At 37.5% G+C, this 26998-nt stretch overlaps 1 protein-coding gene across 17 annotated transcripts in view; it reads left to right on the top strand.

Moving 5' to 3' along the window:
- Positions 1 to 26998, top strand: part of DAB1 (DAB adaptor protein 1) — a 298012-nt gene that overhangs the window by 198639 nt on the left and 72375 nt on the right. The window lies entirely within an intron of this gene.

The following is a 26998-nucleotide window of genomic DNA, read 5'->3' on the forward strand; positions in this document are numbered from 1 at the left end:
ACAAATTTAGCAATTCTACAGGTAATATCAGGACAGAGATCAGCTAAAAAGGTGATTCCAATAATATTCAGGATTCCTGGAGATTCATGAAAAATAAAATAAAGCAGCAGAACCTACCTATCCCTCCAAAATAAGTAGTAAAGTAATATGGAGAGTGTCAGTCATCCAGGTCATGTTCATCTCAAAGGTGCTTTTTCAAAAGGCAACTGGCCTTTTTTTGTTTCTGCTTGAAGACATTTTGCTTCACATCCAAGAAGCTTCTTCAGCTTCCTGGATGAGAAGCAAAACATCTTCAGGCAAAAACAAAGAAAAGTCCAGTTGCCTTTTGAAAAAGGACCTTTGGGATAGTAAAGTGATACATTTTCACAGGATCTGTGTCAAGGGCAAAAGTATCATGAAATACATAATTTTGGATTATTTTCCTTAATAAATGAATGATAAGTATAATGTTTTTTACAAATTTGTTTAATTGGATTCCCTTTATCCAGTTTTGTGAAAATGGATCATGTTGTAAGTTATACTTATGCATAAATATTGAAAATTCAAAACGGTTTGCAGACTTTTAAGCTCTACTATGTATTGTCTAATAAACTATTATCATCATTGACACCAAATAAAGAATAATATTATGGAAGAAACTCAAGTAATAGAACACCTACATCATATTTTTAGCTAGTCAGAAATAGACTGAGAAAATAATCTAGAGAAATTACCACCATATTAAGGCAAAGAGATGCATTTCAGACATATTTAAAACTGAGAAACTTTGATCATATAGTTTCTCAGTACAACCAATTTCCAGTGAGTGTTTAGATTTGTATCCCATAAAGAAACCAAATGGCCTGGTCTTTGCAGGGAAACAAATCATAGTCAATCTCATTTGAACACAAATGATGGAACACTTGACATTTGCAGTCCAGTTTTTTCACTTCATGGAAATACTCCAGTCCATCCTGAAAAGAGGACTCAAATTTCATATAGATGAATACTTGTTCTATTTCAGTTAATATAGCAGGTAAACCTCTTGGCATTTGTTTTATTTTAATCAATACTTTGCAAAAAGAAGCTTTTGTCATGTTCACAATCAAGATTGATTGATATTGAGTGGAATTGGAACAGTTTATCCACCCAAAAATGGAGATGAAAGTTTTTGTCAGAGTTTGTACAATTGAGTTGATATATACATATAAACTGATATATACATATACATTGAAGAGGGACTACAATACAATCATTCGTCACCCCTCTTAGGCACACAGCCAACATATTTTGCCAGCGCAAATCGATCAATTTTGTGAATGTTATTATAGCATACAGTGGCTTTTCTGATGCATAAGTAGTTTTGAGACTGGAAAGGTTTAATTCTTTCTTCCTATGGCATTTTGTGTAGAAAAAAATAAATCTTTAAAGTCTGCAATTTAAGAAAGTTTTTTGTAGCACAAATGACTTTTTCCTTGAGATGCAAATAAAGGGAAAGGAGGAATTTTTTTTGTTGGACTTGCAATAGAGAGTGGGTCAATAATTTCATTTTCCAAAACTTACAATGTCTCACTGTAGTCCTCTACTTTTGCAACAAAAAGCGTGAGAAATAATCGTGACATTCCTACCATGACTGTTGTATCATTTATCTCTTCATTTGCAGTACTGGAAAAGCCCTGGAAACTAGATATTGTGACCCTGAAAAACTAATTCCTCCTTTTAGATGTATAGAGATCACCTTTATTTATTCATAAATTACAAAAATATGTTCCAGATACGCTCAAATGGCACCTTGCTTTCACTTTTTGATTATCATGTTGCTTTGAGATTAAGTACTAAACCAGCAGACCGGTTCCATGGGAGAAAGGTTTTTTTCACTGACTGGAGGGGATGTGGTTTTGTGTGCTGCCTTACCCCTTGGATGGGGCTTTACTTGTTTGCATGGACCAGTTGCTGGCATGCCACGGACCAGTGCCAATCCATGGACTGTCAATTGGGGACCCCTGTACTAAATTATCATTACTACCAGCGATATGCTACTATGACACTCTTTTTAAGCATCTCTTTGTAAAATCATCAATCTGTCTGTCTGCCTGATTTTTTTCCATATCTATGTAACTATTCCTTTTTTCCACTGAAACCCTTAATTTTTTTTTCAGAGCATCATTGTGTTAACTGTATCCTCTTCTAAACAAAAAAAAACCCTTGCTCTTTTCAATGGCTGTGAGAGAAATGTAGAAATCCATATCTAGACATTACTACTCCTTGTTCTATTTTTGGGCTTGGGCTTTTTGTCTTGATTTTTCTGGCAAACTTTGAAACAAGTCAGTCAGTTGCTATAAGGGAAGTTTCAAAGTTGTCCCTATGCTCACTTTAAAGGGAAAAGAAAGCAATGCTGTAGCTGTTCAGTGACAGTCTTTGTAAATTACAATTTGGTAGAATTGTTCAAATCTACCTTCTGTAAAGAGAGAGAAAGCATGGAGAAATGTAGGCCAGAAGCTGGATTGAATATTAAGACTGAGAAATGTTGATGCTTTAAAGGTGCCCCTGATGTTATTTTAGGAAGCTCAGGTTAAATGACAAGGAGAGAGTAAGCAGATGGGCAAAGTATTAAGACGTTTCTTTTTCTTTCTTTGCAAAGATAAAAGCTACGCAATGTTTATGCAAAATAATCTGTTAGTTGATTTCAGCTATATATGTTAATAGCAAAAGAATTATTTCTTAAGATCTCTGTTTTGATGAATGCAGCTGTAATTAGAATTAGTTTCTGTGTTAAATGCAAATTCTCATATTAATGGAAGAAAATCAGTAAAATATAAGTATTAGCATAAGATATTTGCATTTATATTTACTGTGTTGGAAGTGTGCACTATTCTAAGTACTTGCTTGGTTTCTTCAAGGAAGATCTAGCTTGGAGACCAAGAACTATCTTCTAGTCAAGTCATAATATTACCATCACTAAAACAATTTTATATTCTATATAAACAGGTTCCTGAGGCAAAAACCACAAATAGAGCCAGAACATATGTGAAAACAGCTTTTTCTTAACTATAATTATCTTCACAATGGTTTATGCCCTCTCTTGAATTTTAATAAGGAACTCAATTAAATGTTTATATAAATTAACTATGTAACATGATGCCAAAAATAAACCAGTCTGATGGCTGTTAGAATTAGCTTTCCTAATTAACATTGTATTACTGGATAACCAAGATCATTAAAATTACAAGTAAATAATTCAGTGTCAATTACAAAGAGCTTCAGCAGTAAAACCACTATATATCCAAAATATGATGCATTATTTGTCCATATAAGTTGAAAACATTCTGCAAGGAATTAAATTTTAATTCCTGTAGTGTGCTAGATAAATGGTATTGAGCAAAATTGTCAATGTCAGATGGTCTTATCAACCAAGTTCATATTCTCAGTATAAATAGCAGAGCCCTTCAAGCATCTTGGCTGGATCTAAGGTTTTTTTTTTTTTTAAGTAGGATAGTCCCAAATTATATCAATTACTGTGGCTTTAGAAATTGTTTCCTCTGTTCATCTCCATGGCATGGAGATTTTATTATGAGTTCTGGAAGAAGGTTAGAAAGAACTAGCAGCCTAGAAAGAATTATTCATAGATTAGATGATCTAAGCCAGGCATGTCAAACTGGTGATGTCGCGCGATGTATCACAACTATTTCCCCATTGCCTGGGCGCGGTTTCAGCGTGACGCATCTGGCCCACGGGCCGGCAGTTTGACATGCCTGATCTAAGCAATAAAGTTGTTGATTTAATCCAATACATGTCATAAGGCCATCTTTTCTCATTCCAAGAAAGGAATAAATAAAAGATTATTTTTATTAAATCATTAAAATCAATGATTCTACCTTTACATACAATAGTAGTTTTCTTGTGTTGATTCTGACTTTTCCATCCTATAGAGAGAAATAAAAAATAAGTAATCTGTTAGCTGTACTTGTTTTAAAAAAATGGAGTGACAACCTTTAACTTCCTTGTTACTAAGACACTTATTCTGAGAGAATCTTGCTTTATTGTTGTGCTTGAATAGATTCTATTGCTTCTATGATCAGGCAAAAAATATTAAAAATTTTACAAGATACAATTTACCTTACAATGCTTTAGAATTTCTTATCAATTTGTCCTTGCAACAGGCCTCACATTACTGTTTACAAATGCTGGGCAGAGAAATTAATCATAATGTCAACCATAGACAGATTAAGAGGTACAGAAGTGAGCATTATATAGTTAACCAGTTTCGGATTAACTATACAATGCTCACTCTGAAAACAAACAAACTGCATTCAAATATTTGATATAAATATGTGCAAACAATTTCAGCTAATAAACATCCTTCATTCCACCCCCAAATATATTTTTGTTGAGCTAAATATGTTCATAAATGAGCAATATTTATGTTAAAATAAAAAAGAAAATATTCAGTTTGACCTTATTTATATATACATAATATGATGGCCTATTTCCAGTAAGAATGATTTTCTCCAAATGTCTATATGCAACAGATTTATTAAATTTATCTCTTTATTTCTACAAGGCTTCCTGAAAACATTCCAAACACATAAACACAGTTCTTTTCTTTTTGCAGTGATATTTAATATGTACAGTATCCTTAGCTTAACAAACAATACATATACAGTTCTATACAGCTATTTTAAAAATATTTTTAACACATCTCATTTCTTTCCTAAGAAGGAGAAGGACAAGAGGGAAATAACTCTTTTTTAGGCTGTCCTCTGTTCTCTAAAAACTGCAGTCTTTTCCAACAGCCAATTTCTAAGCAGATGGCTCTCTCAAATCTTGTTTGTTCTTGCTAGGTCTCAAAAAGTAAATCACTCCCCTTTGACATATACAGGAAATCTCACAATAATGATATGCCCCTCCTCATTAAATAATTAGACTACTATAATAAGCTGTACATAGGTCAAATATTTCTACATTTGAGGATAATATGGAAACTTGAACCAAAATGCAGTTACCTGGCTGCTAATGGAGGTAAAGATTTAACATCAGGATACATTGGTTGCCAACGGCCAATCTGAAATAAGGCTAACTATGAAGCCTTACTTGGTTTGACTTTCATGTTTCTTCAGAACTATCTTTCCCCAAATAGATGGATACTATCTTGTGCATTGTTTCAAAAAGAAACAATGTCCCCAATTTGTTTAAGATTAAGGATTAGTGGCCTAAAAGTGCTACTTCTTAGTTGTGAAACCCATACTATAAAGTACCTCTTTCCCCTGAGAGACAAATTTGCTATCTTTCAAATTATGTAAAGACCCACTTGTTCTAATCAGGTTTTGATGATGGGCTGATTCATGATTGCTTTATTATTATTTTTTCCTTGTGATTAGGTTGAGATTTTAATGTATTGGTTTAATAGATAGTGTAAGCCAAGGTTGTCAAACTGCCGGCCCGTGGGCCAGATGTATCATGCCAAAACTCCGCCCAACCCAGCTCCAGCAATGTCACAATACGTCGTGTCACGTCACATGACGTTGCGAGTTTGACACCCCTGGTGTAAACAGTTCAGAGACTCTGGAGTGGGTGGTATACAGATGTTTGTAGTTAGGTAATAGGCAAGAAGGAAAGTAGATAGAATAATTAGATATGCTTAACAGCTGCAACTAATTGATTTTCTTTGCAGAAATGAAATCCATTAATAATGTGTGAAATGTAATTTATCCCTATTCAACCTTACTTTGACTAAATTCATTGTTAAATCATTTGCAAAGTTATTACTTGTTTTTCTAAAATGTTCATAGCTGATTTGTCTTTGTTGCCTTTGTTGCTCATTCGTTCATGTGTATCTGACCTAATTTAAAAGAGGCAAGTGTTGATTTTTATGTGTGCTGTATCTTGCTGACTAATATTACATTTTAATTTATCATTATTGAAAACATCAATTTTAGCCACTAACTAGAAAATTGTCTAAAAATTGTTATCGGCAGATCTGGTTTTAGATAGATAGTTTAAGAGGAACTACTCTATAAAGAACATACTTCATTTACAATCAGAAATGCAGTTTATTCTTTTCTTATTGCTTTTATGTTGGACAAGTCCGCATTAATAATGTATGCATTTTGATTATGAGGAAATATTAATTGTATTTGCATATCTATTAGATGGGAACTATAATTCAAGGCAACCTCTAACAAAACAAAGAGAATTGTCAGTGAGATTTCTTTGGTGGTTTCTGACCACCCTGTGAGTGGGAGCATTCCAGTTCCCCTCAGTTAAACAATATTATCTAGTACAACAGCATCTCCTTGGAGATTCATACTGCTCTCATTCTACGTGGGTTCCAGAAATCCTTCCGGTTCTTATTATTCCGCTTAACTGAGAGATATGCTCAAAAGAGATTTTTGATGTTTGTTTTTTAAACTACATGCTTAAAAGAAATGTAGTTTGTAACCTTTATTTGTAACCTATGTTATCCCATGCATTTATCAATGTATTCTTCCCTCAAATTATTTCAGAGTTTTTTTATGTATATACAATAATTATTATTTTTATGGATGGTCACACAGACAGCCAGATGTTTGGATTTGGCATTTTTATCTGCCTGTCAAGTACTTCCCAATGTTCTGGAAAGATAGATATGGTTTTTTTGATGATGTTAAAGGTATTGTTGCAGAATGTAAGCTGTTTCAAAGCTGCCTTTTGCAATTGACCAGTGGTGATTTTGTCAGTGCCGATGGTGTTCAAGTGGTGCTCCAATTTGTTTTGGGATTTCACCCAAGGCTTCTATTACTATTAGCACTTTCTTTCTTTCTTCTGCCACAGTCATTTTACTTATATTTGTAGGTTTACAAATTGATTTTATGATTTTCTCCAGTTCTTTCTTGTCTAGTCTGCTATCCCTGATATTTCCATGTCTACTATCCAGATTTTTTTTTGTCTTTCTTATTACTAATGGTTAAGTCTGAGATGTTATGTGGCAGATATTTGTTTGTTTGAATTCTAAAGTCAAGAACATTTATCTTTTCATTTTCTGTTACTTTCTCTAGTTTATGGTCCCACCATTTCTTGCTGGCAGAAAAATGATATTTCTTACCGATATTCCAGTAGACATTTATTGCTATTGTACTTTGACAAATCATTGTTTATAGTCAATCTGTCTTACAGCAACTAACTGTATGGTCCACCGTTTCTTCACCTTCATTGCATGAGTGGCATTTGCTTTTTGTTGCTATCTTAACTTTGGTTTTATATGCATTTGGTCATGTGTAGCCATACTTAGCCCTTCTGTTTCTTTCTTTAATTTTCTCACTCTTAGCCATTGTCAAGTCTTCTTGCTACCTGCTTTGCCTGGTATTTTTCCTACATACTGGCCATATAATACATTGCTTTGCCATATCTTTTTTTTATTCTTAATTTGGTCTTTTTAAAGCCAGTTTGGTCTCTCTAGTAATCAGTAAGCTTTTATGGTATACTACTGTAGCTTCAGTGCATCTTCTTCATTGTCCTTCAGATATTCTTCCAATGCCCTTTTTTCTTCTTCAACTGACTGGTGTATTTGCAGCATTTCATATCCGTCTATTTTCATTGTTAGGTAGCAATGAGATGAAGGACATGATTTAGTGCCATTATTTTACTGGTTTTCCTATCCAGAGTTTTTAGTTCTGCTTGAATCCAATCCACTATTCCAGTGGTGTATCTAATGACCTGGAATTGTCCAGGTCTTAATTGCCTTGATGGTATTTCCTCCACTGAATTTGGACTTTAACTCAGATCTTCACTCTTGTGATATATTCAATTCTAACCTTCTTTTTGACTTCAGTGTGCTTGTAGTTGTCAGCTTGAAAGATACCATCAGACTCAAAGAACCAGGTCCAAATAAGAAGAGTTTAATTTGCCGATTTATTGTATCACGCTTATCCACAGGAATCTTTGTAATTTACGGTTTGCACCTGGGTAAAGCTAGATAAGGGTTCAAAGCTTTCAAGATCAAGTTGAACTTTGTCTTCTTGTAACTGCATAGAGACTCTAAACTGATTCCTTGTTTCACACATCCCACCCTCAGCTTTGCCAGTTTCTCTCTTACAGATGCCCAGGTATTTGTAGTGATTGTCTTTATCCAGACTTTTGATATTATTTCCATAGGGTATCTTGATTCCTTCCTTTTTACTATTTTCCCCCTATTGATGGTGAGGGTGGCACATTTGTCTAATCCAAACTCTATTGCAATATTTTGGCTGTATATACAGACAGTGTTAATCAATGATTCTATTTCAGACTGTTTTTCCATACGGCTTCAGATTATTCATGTGAAGGAGGTGAGATAGTTGGCAGATGTTTTTTGTTCTTTCATAGCCATGGCCTGACTTGTTCAGTATTGTTGACAGAGGAATAGTGCAATGAAAACAGTAGCATAATGAAAGTCTCCTTGAAAGATTCTCTCTTGATATTAACTTCTCCCAGTCTATCGCCATTGACCAGTAACTGTGTTTTCCATTGTCTTACTGATCTTTGCACAACGTTTCTCATGTTTCTACTTATTATTATTATTTTACTAACCTCAGATTCCCCTGAAAGTAAGACTTCTTGGTGTCAAAAACAAAAGCAGCTGTCTGGTTAATTCTCTTCTTATCTGTGATAGTTAGGAATGATAATTCTTTGTCCGTTATGAAATAGTTTTATTTAACCAATTCTTCAGGAATTTGTATTTGTCACCAATTCTACAAGAGTAAAATAAGCCCGCTTCCCTTTAACCATAGCAGGGGAAAATGACATCAGCAAGATGCCAATAAATCAGGCCTTTTTTTACATCCTTTGCCCTGTCAGCTATTCACTTAACTGATAGGAATCTCTGGAATGTAGAGCCTTCAGTCCCTTCAAACTGGCATACCCATAAATCCTCCAGTTCAGTTGCCTTTATGATTTCAGCCATTCTCACCCACTTTTTCCAAACCTCCCTCCTTTTTTCTTTCATCATTCATGCTACATGGGTATTTTTTACTCAGTCTTTCCCCTGTCCCTCTTCTCAGATGTGTCTGTCAAATCTTCAAGGTAATTCTGTTAAAAGCTGAGTATTGCTCCCTTAGCTACTTCATTTCCCTCTGCTGACTCATCTCAGCCTGGATCTGGAACCCAGATGTCAGAACTTCAGAATCTGTGAGTATTCTAAACCCAAGATTCAACCCAAGCTACATAAATTATAAATTATATTTATTTCATTGATTTGCTTGAATTTTGATGGGATTGTTATCACTCCCCCCTTCCCCATTTGTGTTTTTCTTCCCTTCCATCTACTAAGGCATAAAGTTAGAACAAGAGAAGAAAATACAGTTAAATCCAATCATTCTAAACCATTCATTCATATGCTTTTGAACTACTATAAAGAGCCATGGTGGTGCAGTGGTTAGAATGCAGTATTGCAAACTAACTGCCCACTGCCAGGAGTTCAATCCTGACTGGCTCAAGGTTGACACCATCTTTTATCCTTCTGAGATCAGTAAAATGAGGACCCAAATTGTTGCTGACACTGTAAACTGCTCAGAGAATGCCGTAAAGCACTGTGGAGCAGTATCTAAGTGCTATTGCTATATATCTAGTATATGGAATTTGACAATCAAACAAAATAATTGGATTTTCCCCCAGACATATTCCTGATTATTATTAACGTTTTCTGTAGCATGACATACGACTATCACCATCACTGATCTGTGGATTCCTAATTTCATACACACTTACAACTATGGCTATCAAGTCATATTTTCTGATATAACATTTTAGCATTTTCATAATTATACTTACACCATCACTTCCCTGAATGCATTCATCAATTCTACAATATTAGATGCTTTTATTTAGTTCTATAATATCCTCTTCTTTTCCTTAGTTTTACATGATTGTCTACTGTTTTCATATTCACTACTCTTATATTCCAACTCACAATTTTCCATATACTGGGACTGTCACCAGTTGGCATTCATAAATACAGACCTTTTTTTTACCCATCATGGCTTTAGTTAATTCAAGCTTTCATATAATATTTTTTCATATGAGGAAGAAATCATGCATTAAGTTACCACCATTCCTACATATAGCATTCTCTCCTAATGATTAGGATAATTTCAATGTTGCTGGACAAGTATGACCATGTACAACCAAAACCCATCTTTAATTTAGGCATTGTTGTGTTGTTCTACACAAGCAACGATTTCTGATCCACAGACTACATACTGTTGTCTACATCACATCAGATGACAGATGCATGGAGTCAGCTAGGACATACTGTTGTTGTTTATGTTTGTAAATAGGCAGGTTTACCAATGTAGAAAATATGTACTCTGCACAGTGTGCAGGGATATTGATGTGGAAGTGAATATGTGCATTGTTGTTTGTTTGCTAGAGTCAGTTGTATAGCTGTTGGCTGTCAGAGACAGGTTCCCAACAAATAGTGTACTTAATACAGTTCTGTAATGCTTTGGATTTGAAATGGAAGAGGTGCTTTGGAACCTGTTTGTGGGTCATTACAGCAGAATATTCATCATGCATTAAAGTGGAAGCTTCCTATTGCAGCTGTGTGAGCCTGGAAACAGATGTGATTTTAATGAATCACAGACAGATGTGATAGTCATGCTCCCATGCATTCTAAAGCATCTTTTCCAAATTAAATTTGAAACAATAAGTAGCTCTAATACTTGTAACTGTATTTACATTGCTGACTAATGGGATTATTAAAACGTGTACATTTTTAAAAGTAATCTTTTGGTCAATTTTTCATTCAGTTAACACCAAATAATGTCTTTGTTCCTTGTGAAGCAGCACTCAAAATCTTTCCAGTTCTGTTCCATCAGGACATGAATAATGTTTTGACAACTTCGAAAATAATTTTCCAAATGGAGTAGGACAAAGCATTTTTGTCCTTCCTCCTCCCTGTACCAGCAATGATTCAACATGATTACTTTATGGTGATTATTTACTGGTACATGTCGGTAACTTCTCATTTGGTGTAGCGGTTAAGGCACCAGACTAGAAACTGGGAGACCATAAGTGCTAGTGCTGTTTTAGGCATGAAGCCAACTGAGTGAGTTTGGGCCAGTCATTCTCTCTCAGACCTAGGAAGAGGCGAAAAAACTTGTGAAGAAAATTGCATAGACTAGTTGAGGTAGTCACCAGGAGATATATCTGACTTGAAAGAAAACATATCAAATGTACCACAGCCTTTAAAACGAGCTTAAAACATCATTCAAACTAGAGTAATTAATTGGAATTGATAATATTATGTCATATTTATTTACTGTTTCCAGGCCCTATTCAAAGTACTGGTAGTAATCTAAATCCCTAAATGGCTTGGCTACCGGAAGTCTTATCTTAAATTTATTCATTAGAAACCTAAGTGCTTAACGTTCCCAAGGAGGCAACTAAGAGAAATTGTATTTTTTTAGTAGTGGTATGATCCTTCCTAAAGAGATTTGCTTGATGCCTACATTACACTTTTTTTAGTTCTAAAATAAAAGCATATTAATTTCTTAAGCATTTTAAGAACTATTTAGATATTACAGGTTTATATTTTGTTGTGCTTTAATGCTATATATATTGCCCCTCTTCTAACTAACCTGCTTTTATATTATTTTTCACACTCTTGTCTATGGAGGTAGTTATATCACTGCCTAGAGAAGTCTCTTATTGAGCATAAAATTGTGTCAGATAAATAATTTATCTTTCAATATGCAGTATTAGGAATGAATCAGTAGAGTCCGTTTCTGTGCCTTTAAGAGGCTGAGTATAAAAGGAAAGTTTTTTCCTGGAGTTTTCTCTCTCTTGTCGTTTGCTGTAACTGCAGTATGTTGGAGTTTGCTCTTTCACCACATGTATGTATTTTATTTCGAGTGTATATTTGCCGATATAGTGTAATATAAGCCACATTTAATTACAAACCACTGTTTACTGTATTTACTCCTGGGTTACTTCAGCACAATAAGATTGTGCATGCTCTGACAATTTTTATGGAAAATTATAAGCAAATTTTCTACCCAAAAGGTCCTGAAAGCAAGTGATAGTAAAGATCTATTAACACTGTTCTAAGTTAAGATTTAAATGTTGCATAAGCTTAAACCTATGGTATATCTCAATTTGCTCTTTAGTCCAGTCTTTTGGACGCCAAGGACTGGTTCCATGGAGGACTGTTTTTCCATGGACTGGAAAGCATGGTTTTGCATGCTGCCTGGATCCCACACATGTGCGGATGGGCTTTCATTCATTTGCACATCCTGCTTTCTGGTGAGCCACAGACTGGTGCTGGTCTGTGGCCTGGGGGTTAAGGACCCCTACTCTAGTTTATTTATATTGGAAAATGGGAGTCACCTATATTTTCATGGTTGTCAAAATAAAAGTATTGCTAATTGTGTCCAGTACAAGTAGAAATCGTGTCAACTAGAAGCAGAAAAAGAATTTTTTTCCCCTCCCAATATTTCTCCTGCTACTTTTCCAATACGTACAGAGGTTGGCATTATTTTATTAGTATGAGGACTGTCTTTTGATTACTGATTTACCTAAACTGTCTGTGCCTGCTGTGATTTTATTTAACATGAAATTTTACTATATGTTATTTTATATGATGTGAGTCATAGAGCCCCTGGTAAAAAGCTATACAGAAATAAATGTCATCCCTTTTTTTTTAACTCTCAGAATTTTACAAAGTAGGATAGAAAAAGGTTAAAGTGAAGAAAGCTGTAGGATTTTTCAAGGTCAGAGAATCCATATTATAGGTGATTAATTTTAGCCCACATTTTGTTTGTCTGATGGTGGGCTTGCTGTAATCACCTGGGTTGTTTTTTTTCTCCCTTTCTGGAATTTTCTTTACAGGATATCCTGACCTTTTCAGTGAGCTTTATTCAGAGCTGGAAACTCACTGATTATGTAGTTGTGTTGACTCTTACTGACCACATATTTTCTACAATGGGAGCTCCTATGAGTCCCTTATTAATTTTTGGGGAATTATCTGCGTCATCAGCTAAAAGAATAGTGCTGAGGCAATGCATAGTGGAATACTAAGGAACAATTTTCTTTCAACTGCCTTATCTCATTTGCAGAAAAGAAGGTGCTAAGACAAGAACTCTCAACATTTGAACTCGGTCCTTCGTAAGAGATATGGCAGAAGATCTGAGGAAAACCCAAGAGTGGGCAGGAGTGCATATAATTGTTGGATGGCATCGATCATTGTCATCTTTCTTGATTCATTTGGTCAAAGATGAAGTGCAGGAAAAATTAATCAATAGAACATAGAATCTAGGGTGGAGGGGACCTTAGAGGTCTTCCTGCTTAATGCCTTATGTCATCACAGTCAAATATTTGTTCGGTCTGGTTTTGAAAACCTCCGGTGATGAAGCATCCACAATTTTGGAGATAAGCTATTCCATTGATCAATTGTTCTTGCTGTCAGAAAATTCCTCCTTATTTCTAGATTGGAACTCTCTTTAACAAGCTTCCACCCATTACTTCCTGTTCTGTCCTCTGGTGCTTTGAAGAATAAGTCAATCCCCTCTTTTCTGTGACAGCCCCTCAAGTACTAGAAGACAGTTATCATGTTCACCTCCCTCCAATCCTTCTCTTTGATAGGCTAGCCCAGTGTTTCTCAACCTTGACAATTTTAAGGCATGTGGACTTCAACTCCCAGAATTCCACAGCCAGCAATGCTGGCTGTGGAATTCTGGGAGTTGAAGTCCATATGCCTTAAAATTGTCAAGGTTGAGAAACACTGGGCTAGACATACCTAGCTCCCTCAACCATTCATCACACAATTTAGCCTCCAGACCCTTTATATACAGCAAGAATATGAAGCACAACAAGAATGAGTTTGTTCTTCTGATCATGAAGCACACACTTTTCCCTCATGCCCCAACTAATTTTTAGAGAGAGAGCAATTGGTTGGGAAACTTTTCGCAGAATACAGCAAACCCATTGTGAACAAATTAGCAGCATGTTTTCGGTCTTCTCTATAGTAATGCACTGTGAACACTGATACTTGGATAATAAAATTATAAAATGAACCATATAATATTTGAATGAAGTCATAGGTCTGATTAAGGAGAGATATTTATAAAATGCAGACTGTACAAAAATTGTAACCTCAGAGAAAACAAAGGCTATGTTGCCACCTGAAATAAATAATGAACAGGAAGCAAGCACTATTCTCTACTAAGCTATAAAATAATAATTGCCTGTGTTACTATAAGATGAGAACAGCACAGCAATAGAAGCATGCCACTTATTTTCCAGCAAGAAAAAAAGAACAAGAAAAAGAAAGAGATACTGTAAGTGAAGCAGCTCTGCTCGTTTTGAACTAAGCTGATATAGTATTTAACTACTGTATGATTGTGATTTTGTGATTCAGATTGGAGAAGAAGGAGTGAAACCTAATGCCAAACTTAATTTACTGAAAACAAGAGTCAAGCTTGGCTTTTGTTTTTAGGTTCTGCTCTTGAAGTCCTTGGAACCTTATGTTGTGGGATTGCTGCCTCAGCATAGGTTTCTCAATGCACCATTTTGGTTTAATTGAAATAAAGTGATATTATAATTCAATGTGACAAGCTCCTTGGGGCAGTAGAAATGACCACCTCTGGATAATATTGAAATTTCTTTTTAAAAGGCACTTTCAGACTGTTCTCTCACACAAACTCTTAGATATATTTTTTCTTTCTCTTTCTTTCAAAATACATCAATTTTTAATTTTAATTTAATTTTAATTGAAACTGAACTTAATAAATAAAGTTTACTTCAAATATAGCATCAATCTACTATAGTTTCATGTAGTATATAAAATAACTATAATAATTTGGGTTTTTTCTATTTCTTTTTCTCCATGGTCATGCTATTAGATCTCTTAAACAAAAAGAAGAAGAAGAAGATAAAAAACTCTCCAAATCATAAGGTTATTGAGGCTAGGGCTAGAAGCAATAAGCATTTCCATCAGTTCAGCAGGATAATATTGCTAAAATTTATAGCGAATCTCCAATTTATTTACCGTTGCTTGCAGTGGAAGTTTCCATAACAAAAGCACAATCTTTGTGACAGCCAACATTCTAAATACCTCTCTCTTCTGTATCAGTTCATTCATATTGGGAAGGTTCAAGAGACTCTTGCAACTTAAAGGTCTCCATCAACTCTTAGGGTACAGTGCACATTTCTCTTTTGTTATTATTGACCTGCTTTCAAACACACCTTCAAGCTTCTCTGAACCTTAGTCTGGAGGACCCTGATGCTATGCTACAAATAATCTTCTTACTCCTTTCAGCTTCTTTCATTTGTATTTCAGAGCTGTGCAAGTGTATTCTTTTACATTGGTTTCGGAAGTTGCATCCCCTGCTTCCACATTTCTTTTCACTCCATATATATAATGAACAATTTATTTACTATCGTAGCTTTAAAAATAAAATCTATACTGTGATCTAGACAAGTTCTGTGTCTAAAATCATAAGCTATTATTTTCCTTGGAATGAAAGCACCAAGTAACTCTTTCTTTTCACTTTAACCACAGCATCACATCTTCCATATGCTACTTTAAAACAATGTCTTAGGGAGGGATGGACATATCAGTATGTCAAATAGGTTACTCATTACTTATTTGTTATACCTCCCTATGGTCAACATTGAACACTGTAATAATAAGTCAGGGTTTGTGAGAGTAAACATTCTAAGAAAAATGTATCCAAGAAATGCCAGTAAATTACCTCCTGAAGCTGTGCAACATTTTTCTGACTTTTTAGTATCACAAGTTTAGTAAGGGAATAAATTGATAACAGTAGCTCATACTTGGCTTTAAGTTCTTGTTTTTCTCAAAATCCGAGGACTTAAGCATTTTTCCATTGCATGACATCCATTTAATTGTGATCTACTATGTATTAGTCCTGCAGGAAGCAGGAATGATTTCGGTTTCTTAATGTACTTTGTGCCATGAAAGTGCTAGGGTGAATCTGCTCAAGGCAAAGATGTAATACTGTTTGCTTTCATGAGGCACTTTGCATCATCTTTCAATTTCTGTCAACTACCATTTGTAATATGCTGGTAACAAACTGTGGCGGCATTAAGCCTAGCTTCACTTTTCTATGCCAGGATGCCATTTTGCATAATGAAGCTGCTTCAAGATGATGTTTTGTGACCCTCCACCAAAGTGAAGCACTCCACTGAAGATCTACACAGTTTTATCATGGATAAGGCATGTTGTAATGATAATGTAGTAATATATTATTTACTTATAATTAGCAACAGAACCTGTGCCTTCCAAGTATGAAAATCCAAAATGTGTATCCTGAGAATGAACAGGTAGCTTATCTACTGTACAGCAATATAAATATGGCATCTATATTTCATTCAGCTATCAGTAAACTGATGGATATTGAAGAGAAAAAATGTCTTATTTTTTCAAGGTGTAGTCTATTATAGAACAATAAGAAGCAGAATGAGGGAATATTTTAAGGCTGACTTGTTTATGGTCAGTTGCCTGGATGCCTATCACAAACAAGAAATGCTACTACACAAGAGTGACCAGGGAATGTTTTGTTGCTACGCTGACAGATGTTATGGGGGGAGGGGGCAGGTTTGTTGGCTAATAAAATGTATAGAATCCTGGTACCTCTTACTTTTTAATATGGATTTTAAATGAAGTGTCCTTGAGTTTAGGGGAATTCATCCCTTGAGGCTTTTTTTCTCCCTCATATTTTGTAATGGCTGCTATAACAAAATGTGTTTAAACAGAACAGATGAGGGTGTGTTTTTTTCCCCCTGAAACTGAGACAGATGCTGTGGATGTGCCATTAGGAAATGATGAACGACATCTGGCATGGCATCTTTTCTGCTTGTATATTTATGTAAGACATAATATATTAAAACATTGGCTGTTTCTCTGTTTATTTGATTTGGGTAGTCTATGATTAGAAATGCTCTCTCTCTCTCTCTCTCTCTCTCTCTCTCTCTCTCTCTCTCTCTCTCTCTCTCTCTCTCTCTCTCTCTCTCTCGATAAGAGGATTCTGAGAGAAAAGTTTTGGGGAACATTTTTGAAAGAATATTATTTCACTTTATGTCTCACAAGTAGCAATGAGTAAATACTCTTAACTATATCGATATGAAGGCAAATATATCTGTCCCAGGATAATGTTGCAGGATCCAATCTAGGTCACTCACTGAGACCAGAGGTTTAGGCTCCTGAGTTTTTGGACTTGTGCTAGAGCCCATCCTCAGGGAACTTCTCTCTAGCAGAGTGTATGCATTGGGCTATTCTGTGTGTGGTATTTATATGGTGGCTGGTAGTGTGTGGCTGGCTTTTTAGTTGTTGATTGGGATATTGATGACCAGGTTGTTGGCTTTTGTTTCCTTGTGTTGCCAAGCCCTTGCCTCCTAAGTACTTAATATGCTGGTGATAAATCAGCCCATTTTCCAGGCTTCCATCACTTCTCACTATTTTTGTTCTTGCTCATATAACAATTTAGTACCTGCAAAATTGAATGTATATCCTTGTTCATTGCATTGGGAGACTACAGATCTCATCAGACTGTTATATTCTTGCAATCTGGTGGTTAACTTCCTCCCCATCTGTCCTACATAGTCACAGGGGCAAGGGGATCTGGTAGATTACATTGGAAGTAATGTCCAAGCAATCTTTGCAATATGTTAACCCAAGATACTAGATTTAGAGAATAGAAGCATGCAGAAAATGGGTTACCTTCCCATTTCATGTTCAACACAGCTATACCTTTTGCAAGTATAAATTTAATAATTTTAATTTATTAAAATATATTTTAATTTAATTTATTTATTTATATGGCCATAGCTCTGAATGAAACAATGTGTTTCATTTAAAAAAGATATCTAAACTTAGTGATAACTTCTATGGATAGCTTTGGATAAATCTATAAGCATCCATTTACTTTGTGAACATTCATAAATTTTCCTAATCTCCACATATTTTTTATGTAATGATGGACAATATAAAGTCAGCATGAATATATTTACCTTGTTGCCATGGAATTTTGTCCATACTGTGGATGGTAGTAAAGCTTCCAATTGGTATAAATAATTGCAACATTTGTTTTTTGTTTGTAACATTTGTACAGCCTCCCACTTTCAACCAAAGTGACTCTGGGTGGCTAACAAAAAATTCTAGAAGCAGTGTGGAAAAAATAAACACCATATCTTTGTAACTTTGCTCTACGGATTTCAGTAACTTGTATCAGCTTCAATGTATCAGCTTCAATCAGCTTCAATCAGCATATTTATTTGGTCCTGATAACAAGCTGATCTGTAAAAAAAAAATGGAAATCCAGTTTATATATTTCATTTTCTCAATCCTTAGGAAGATACTATAAGGTAGATGACAACTGTTTTGTTTTTGTATTGGAGAGGCAAAAATTTGAAAAAGTAAAGCAACAAAAAGAGCTGTATTAAAACATATCAATTAGTCCAGCTATTACATTTTTAAAAAATCCCAAGTAGTTTCTTCCAAATTAAGTATAGGTCTTTATCAAGGGAAATTGACAGTCTGTAGAGAGTACATTAGAAAGCTACTCATGCTCTGATAAAGCCTTTTCCTTCAAAAGAGCATATCTTTTTTTAAAATCTTTTTTTCTTGCTGAAGAATGGCCTTCGAAACACTTCAAAACTCATCCGCCAATATTTCTAAAAATTATAGTAACACTTTTGTGGTGTTTTATCCAGAAGTGTTGTTACAAAGAGTATAGAGTCCTCATAATCAATATTGTTTACCATCAAGATGCAAAAAGGAGGAACAGCAGCTGAACATGATAATGTGGCTCTTCTCTTTAAAAACCCACCTGTCTCTTGATTTTAAAAGAGAAATGTAAGAAGACTACTTCCCAGCTGCTATCCCACTTGTTATAATCTTATGTATTGCTAACCCATCTATGAAGCTAATGATATACTGTAAGTTGTGGCAGGCAAGACTCCCATAACCACACAGTCTTCTCTGCCATGGTATAGTTAGCAAAGCAAAAAAGGCATTGGTAAATGTAAGACTTTATTACTGCGAAAGGCATTAAAAGTGCTGTATAAGCTATTTAAGTAACTATGAAAGCCACAGGGCATCTGTTTCTCAGATTCCCATCATTGCAGTTTTTAACAATACATTGCATGAAGTGACATTGAAATGGATAGACTATGCCTGTAGATATGCCTAAGGACTAGTTTGACACTACATTTTATTCTCTATCCTAGATTTTTCTAAAGCAGTATTGGGGTCCTTCTAGCTAATATACAGATTTGTGTGTAATTCTCAGTGAACTAAGATCTTGGATGTTCTTAAATCTTGTATAACAGGCTTGTTTATATATTATTTAAAATGTTTGCACTTTAGTTTTCAGTTCTAGCATATTATACAAGTATGTCAAAAAACAAAACATAATGCTTGGTCACAAAGTAAAACTGCAGATAAACAAAAGCAGCAATAGTGAGCAATGGAAAGGTGGTTTTATGCCCAGCAAAACTTTTGATTTCGAATATCTTCTTGAAACAAGGTGCATTATAAATTCTTTTTGAAACCACATTTTATTGCGGCTTTCATATTTATGAGGAGAGAATTAAAAAAAAAATCAGCAATGCCAATTGCATTCTTCATTGCAAATCATTATTCACTTATTTTTTTATGTGCTTGAATACATGTATGTATGTATGTATGTATGTATGCACTAAAACCACACAGGATGTCATCACCACACATCCACGCAAAAAGCAAACCCAAAGTGACACCGATGATGAGGCACGACCACAAACTAGAAGCCAGACCACAGCTGCATCATTAGCCACTTTAAACCCCTCCAATCCATACATGAAGCAAACTGACACCCACCATGAAGATGAGGCATGACCACGAACGCGAAGCCAAAAAATAGCAAGGCAGCCCACCGTCTTAAATCCCCCTGCAACTCAGACTAACCTGAGCACAACAAAGCCCCCACCCAAACAGAACACTCCCCCATCCAATCAGAGCACAGCCAACCCCCCATCCAATCAGAGCACAGCCAACCCCCCCATCCAATCAAACCCCTAACCAATCAGAACACACCTTCACCCAATCAGAACACAGCCAAGCTCCCACCCAATCAGTTCATACCTCCACTGGCAGTTAAAAGAAAGAAACAGCTAAGACCACACATTGCTCTTCGAAGCACGAAGCTGAAAACACCAGCCTGAAGATGATGAATGGGACTTCGTCGAAACGTCGCCAAGACACTTCCAATTTTACGTGGGAGAAAACCTGAATAACCAAAGACCTACATACAAACACCCGCGAAAACCTCAGAAAACAAATATATATATTGATGAGTTATAAAGCTAAAAATTCGACTCTTGGGTATGTCCATAATAAAACCAATAAATAAATACCGATCACCAAGAGGAAAGTAATAAAAATTTTAATAAGCCGAGCTTTCGTTGGGACCACCCAACCTCATCAGGGCTTTAAAAATAGTCACTGGGAAGAAGCCTTTATACGATGTTAGTAGCCTGTATCCGGCTTCTAGAACGCGTTATTGGACCCAGCTGATTGCGCCGTATCTCAGATACACTGCCTACATCAATGCATGATGTTTTCCCATACCTCCTCTGTGCTTTACTGTAAGTATTTTCCTTATTAACTCCAGAGCTAGAGGGAGTTCTTTTCCCTTTACTTACTAATGGTGATTGCCCCCTCCCCCCTCCCCCCTCATCCTCCTGTATACAATAACATACTTTGGAGGGGTTGCAGTTCTTCCTTAATCCCATTGTATGTCTTGACCCTACCGTTTCCTTTTTACAATGTATTCCCCTATCCACGGACACCACCCCCATCCAATCGTTATCCTACCCCACGGCCCCCTCGCCATGTCCATCTGAGCATTTGTTTATTACACAAGTGGCAGTGCGTTGATGACCAATATGCAACCGACTAGCCTCTTGTTCATTCCTGCCTGCCAGGAGCTTTCTCGCTCCTGACGACCAACAACTGATTTGGCACCCCGGCAATGGGGGGGGGGGTGATTCGGATGTTGCGCTCCCAGTGTTGAGCACGTCGGGCGCACATTCCCGCAGCAGCTCACAAGATCTTTACTCGTCCCCTCATCTCTCATCGCAGATATTCGATCCTGTTTGCCAATAACAATCTCCTCCTCACCCTGGTCACAAGAGCCGTCTCCGTTCATCCCCTGGGAATCCCTTTCCTTCTTCTGGCGGGATCAGGTCATCATGACGTGTTTGCCCGATTTGCTATCTGGGGAGGTTTTGGGGGAGGTTTTTTTTTGAATCCGTTGGTCCATCACGGAGCAGGTGGGTGTAGCCCATGGGGGAGTGTAAGAATCCATGTCAATCCGGTCGTATATATGCTCTGAAAACCAGAAAAGGCCTTAGGTTTGCTTTAATATAGTGCTGAGATATTCTCACTGTTTTCAGTGATCCAGACAACAAGTTTATGAGTCACCCTTGCACATGATTTGCACAACTTACTTATAGAAAATGGCAAAACATGTCCATTGGGAATGCTGGATTCGTTTAATGATTATGTGGTTTGCTTAACTACTAATTTTCTTACTACCTGTCATAAAAATGGTCATAAAATCAAGTCCTATTAATTTGTGACCTGCTTAATGACTGGAATGACCTATAACCAACATTCCAGATTCGATTGTGGTCATAAGTCAAGGACTGTCTGTACATCATAATTGCATGGGCTCATTTCTGAGCTGGCAAATTGTCTCTAAAAACACAAAATGAAATTATGGAAATCTGACATTATGCAATGCATGGTGTATATGTTGTTCAGCAGTGCTGTAAATTTGAAATAAAGATCTAATATTTATCCTAATCATTAATCATATTCATAATCCACTGTCATTAAGGGACATATCAACAAAGGTGTGAAGTGACTTTAAACCATCATGCCTTTATTCAAGAATAGAAAATACCTTGATTATAATTTGTAAAAATCTTTAGATGCTGTACTAAAACACTATTCTTTGTTATATTAAAATGTTTTGCTTCAAAATACAGGAGAAGAGTTAGCAAATACATTGAATATTTCAGGTAAGCTAAATACAGTGTGTATAGGTAATTATCCCATAGATGAAACCTCCTGAATACACACTGTGGATGTAAGATAAGGAAGCTAACAATCAAGGCAACTTGGTTCCAATCATATGGAGGACAAATTATACAGATTTTCTTTCTCTAATCTTTCTTTTTTCAGAAATATAGGGGAAAAAAGACATGAATGCTTGAGAAGATTGGAGAGAGAAAAACTTGTATAAAGTAAACTGGATGGCAGAGAAAGCTGTAGCTGAGATCCTATGGGAGACTGAGACCTAGGGAACCAAATTTATATCATTTAATATTCAGTGAAGCTTACTGCACCTTCCAGAAATGTTTGGAATTGTTTAGAAATTATAAATAAGTCTTCAGGTAATCTAGGTTGCAAACAATGTTAAAAGATTTCCCAAAGTTCCAGTAAAGGGAAAAGGAGGTGCACGTATACTGGATGTGTGATCTTGTTAAAAGAAGGGGCTACCTGAGAAGGATATCATAAGCAGTATAAAAGAGGACTAAGACCTTTGTTTCAGAAGAAACACTGCAAGGTTCGTTTGGAACCTTTTCCCAGATTCCTGCCTATCCTTGGCAGAATTTGCAAGAACATGAAACTTGATCAGACTGAAGTGTAGACAAGTTGTTTGTTCAGGTTAGAACAGCAGTTCTCAACCTGTGGGTCGTGACCATTTGGGGTCAAACGACCATTTCATGGGAGTCGCCAAACAACGCAGTCCGCCATTTTTCCCCCTTTTCCTTAGCTGTGCTACTCCCTCTTATTCTATTGGCTTTTGAAAGCTAATAGAATAGACTCTATTGAATAGACTCTAATCTATTGGCTTTCGAAAGCCAATAAGAATTGTCCAGACCTGGTCGTTAATGGCTGTCTCTGCACTGCAGAGCATGCCAAAAGACCCAGCCTGAAAAAGTTGCACATGCAACTTGTCTGCAGCAAAGGTGAGTTTGCAGGAACTTTTCACCCCTCCCTGCTGAGCAACTACGCCATCTCCTACTTGTAAGTAAAAGAGGACCAGAGGTGGGAGGTGGGGAGCAGCACTTAATTCAGCCCTGCCGAAAAAGCGGAGTCATGTGCACTCCTGCCTCGTGCTCACCTGTGTCAGCCAGGCTCTCCATGTCGCGCTGCTACATGGAGAGCCAGGTACTGAAGCATGGAAAACATGTGCTCGCCTGCCTCATGCTCACCTCGTGCACCATCGGTGTGTATTGCGGCTGCTGCTGTGGGAGCTGTGGGGCCCGGCTGTGCGGGAAAGGTGGCGCGGCTGTGCGGGAAAGGTGGTGGCAGAGTTGGTGCTGGCTGACCTTCCTTGGGCTGGGCCAGCTGGTGGGCTGGGCCAGCTGGTGGCCTAGCCAGTGCTGAACCTGCGCCACCACTGCCTCACCCTGTGTGCCTATATGGCCACCCTGGAACGCCTGGCCCACGATGCTTGCCACCGTTTCGACCTGCCCGCAGCCCATGCCCTCCCGCCACCCTGCATTGGCGTCTGGCTCGGCAACCGCAAGCTCTCACCATCAGTGTGGTGTATAGCTGGTGCTGTGGGAGCTGCGGAGCCTGCTCTACAGGGCGGGGCTGCGTAGGGTGAGCGGCGGGGCTGGCAGGGCGGCTGCAGGCTGGGGTATGGGGGCGGGGATGGCTGCACCAGCCACTCCAGCTTGGGAGGGGCAGACTGCCACCAATGCCCCCCATGCCTCACACATCATACTCTTAGGAACCTGTCTCGCTTTAAACTCCCCCTAAAATTCTTCATTCAGGCAGGCTTCCAGAGTTCGGCCAGCAGGATGCAGGTAACCCCTCCTTCCTGTCCTGCCGCCTTCCATGGCACCGCACCGCTCTGCATCCTACACCTTAAGCCTCCGTGGCACTGCACCGCTGGTGTCCCCAATGGCCACTGATGAGCTCCCCACCGCCGGCGACCATGCAAGCCCTGGCAATTGCTCCAGCTGAAGAAGCGGGTGGCTGGGAGGCCACCGCAGTGCCAATCTTCGGCGCCCGTCAGCTGGCTACCCCCTGAATGTGAGCTTGTCAGCTGGGAGGTCTGGCGATGGAGCCAGCCAGCATGGAGGGCGATGGGGAGATGGCAGCTCAGCAGGTGAGTTCCCGCCTGCCCACAAATGTCGGGCCCACGGGCTCAACACAGAGTCGACAGTCCAACATAACTTCCCTCCTCGGATGTCCTTTTCCCCCCCTCAAGCGTCAACAGGAGGTCGCAGAAAACTAAGTCAGCCGGTGCAGTGCTGGATGTCTTTTGCTCCTCCTAGAAGCTGGTGGCAAGAGAAAGAAGTCATTCAAACTTCAAGCTAGCTACTGAATACCTATTCGCACTTTTTTCCCTTTTTTTTTTGAGTACTTGTCTGCCAACCTACCCCATCTGTAAAAGAAAAAGTCTTCCACCCAAGCATAACTTTTAAGGATTTTAAGGATCTTTGAATGGAAGAGAGGGAGAGAGAAATAGAGAGAGGGAGAGAAAGAGGGAAAGAGAAATAGAGAGAGGGAGAGAGAGAAAGAGAGTGACAGGGAGAGAGAGAAGGAGAAAGAGGGAGAAAGGGAGAGAGAAGGAAAGGGAGACAGGGAGAGAAAGGGAGAGAGAGAGGGAGAGAGAAAGAAAGGGAAACAGGAAGAGAAAGAGGGAGAGAGAAAGAAAGAAAGAAAGAAAGAAAGAAAGAAAGAAAGAAAGAAAGAAAGAAAGAAAGAAAGAGGGAGGGAGAGAAATAAAGGGGGGAGAGAGGGAGAGAAAAAGAGGGGGGGAGAGAAAGAAAGGGAGAGGGAGAGAGAAATCGGGGGCGAGAGGGAGAGAGAGAGAAAGAGGGAGACAGAGAGAGAGGGAGAGAGAGATTAAATTAGTAACATGATTGTTAAGTGAATCTGGTTTCCCTCATTAACGTTGCTTGTCAGAAGGTTGCAAAAGGGGATCACATGACCCTGAAACAATGTGACCATAAATATGAATCAGTTGCCAAACATCGAAATGTAAATCACATGATCCTGGGGATGCTGCAACTGTCATAAGTGTGAAAAATGGTCATAAGTCACTTTTTCAGTGCCGTTGTAACTTTGAACAGTCACTAAGCTTGGCTCTCTATCAGGCTCTCTGCCAGAGCCTCCTCCCCTCTCCGGGCAATGGTGCGGAGCTGCTTGTGTGTCCTTGGCAGCGCCTCCCCCCTTCAATCTCCTTCATTCTCCATCTCCTTCCTTTCCCCTTCAATCTTCCTTCCTTCCATCTCCATCCCTTCCCCTTCAATCTCTCTCCTTCCTTCCTTCCTTCCTTCCTTCCTTCCTTCCTTCCTTCCTCCCTTCCTTCCTTCCTTCCCCCTTCAATCTCCTTCCTTCTCCATCTCCTCCTTTCCCCTCCAATCTTCCTTCCTTCCTTCCTTCCATCTCCATCCCTTCCCCTTCAATCTCTCTTCTTCCTTCCTTCGCCCTTCAATCTCCTTCCTTCTCCATCTCCTTCCTTTCCCCTTCAATCTTCCTTCCTTCCTTCCCCTTCCCTCTCTCCCAACATTTTTGAGCAAGGAAGAATAAGCTTCTCCATCGAGCATTGCTATATTGTTTTTGTGATTAATCACTATGCTTTAATTATGTTCAATTCATAACAATGAAAATACACCCTGCATATCAGATATTTACATTACGATTCATAACAGTAGCAAAATTACAGTTATGAAATAGCAACAAAAATAATTTCATGGTTGGGGGTCACCACAACATGAGGAACTGTATTAAGAGGTCGCGGCATTAGAAAAGTTGAGAACCACTGGGTTAGAATGATATATTTTAATTAAATTTTCACCTTGGGGATAAATTTGGGTTCAGAGTATTTTCTACTAATCTTGTTGATCTTGCATATATTTGGAGAGGAACTATTGTGGGGATGGCATTGTGAAACTGACATTTGTATGCTTGCTCCACACATAATAAGAATTGACTAGGTTTCAAAATATGCCTTCCCTCAAGAAGTCATTCCTGAATCTAGTATATCAGCTCAAAAATACTACTAAATACTGCTAAATAAATAATGTCAAAGAATTATAAGGAAACATAAAAAATGATAGGATGTGAATATTCCCATTAAGTCTGTGCATTTTGCATACTGTGCTCTTGAAATGGTTTTTAGGATATGAAGATTTATGAATCTTATTATACCTTTGAACATTCTATTCAGAACTAGAATAAGGAACATTTGGTTTTATTTTATAATGCTAGATAATCTGTGAGAACTTGAATAAGACTGACTTTGCTCATAAGATGCAATTAGTCCTCATTGGCAAAACTGATTAGAAGCAATAGACACATTTTTGTGTCTTCTATACAATACTAGGTGATGTTTAGACAGAATTGTTTATATAGATCAAAATCAGCATGACTGCAGGGAAAATACAGGATTACTCTGTGAACTAGTGAGGACTCCAACATGTGATCAGATATTTAGAAATATGTAGCGTTAATAACAGAAGCTTGAGAATATTATAGATCCCACGAAGCAAATACATGGATCATAGAGTTTTCATTCACAGCAAAATGATTCAGTTACAATATTTTGGATGCAATATAAGAAGACCAAGTCTCCTTAAGACTGTGCTAAGAAAGCTGGAAAGAAAAAGAAGAAGAGGACAACTAGAAACAAAGTGTATGGATTCCGTTACAGTGGTAATGGATGTAGCAATTGAAGACCTGAAGGACCAGTTTGGGGACAGATTATCCTAGAGTTTTATTCTTGGTAAAGGGTTGAGGCTGACTTAATGGCAAATAGTAATCAAGAAAAGCTAAAACTTAGGGTGCTGTGTAAATATTCCCTTCCTAATTTTTTTCTTTAACAGCTTTGATCTTAAAATAAAGGTGGGTAAATTTAAAACAAGCCAAAAGTTTCACTCAGACTTCTGGAATAGTACTTTTCTAGCCTTTTGAAATAGAAGAGAAAATATGCTAGTATTTAAAAATTCTGTGGACACTAAGCATTTCTGAATTCTT

The sequence above is a fragment of the Crotalus tigris genome, unplaced genomic scaffold (assembly GCF_016545835.1).
Source record: "Crotalus tigris isolate CLP2741 ecotype Arizona unplaced genomic scaffold, ASM1654583v1 scf7180000023617.9722795, whole genome shotgun sequence".
In the NCBI taxonomy this organism is placed as follows: domain Eukaryota; kingdom Metazoa; phylum Chordata; class Lepidosauria; order Squamata; family Viperidae; genus Crotalus; species Crotalus tigris.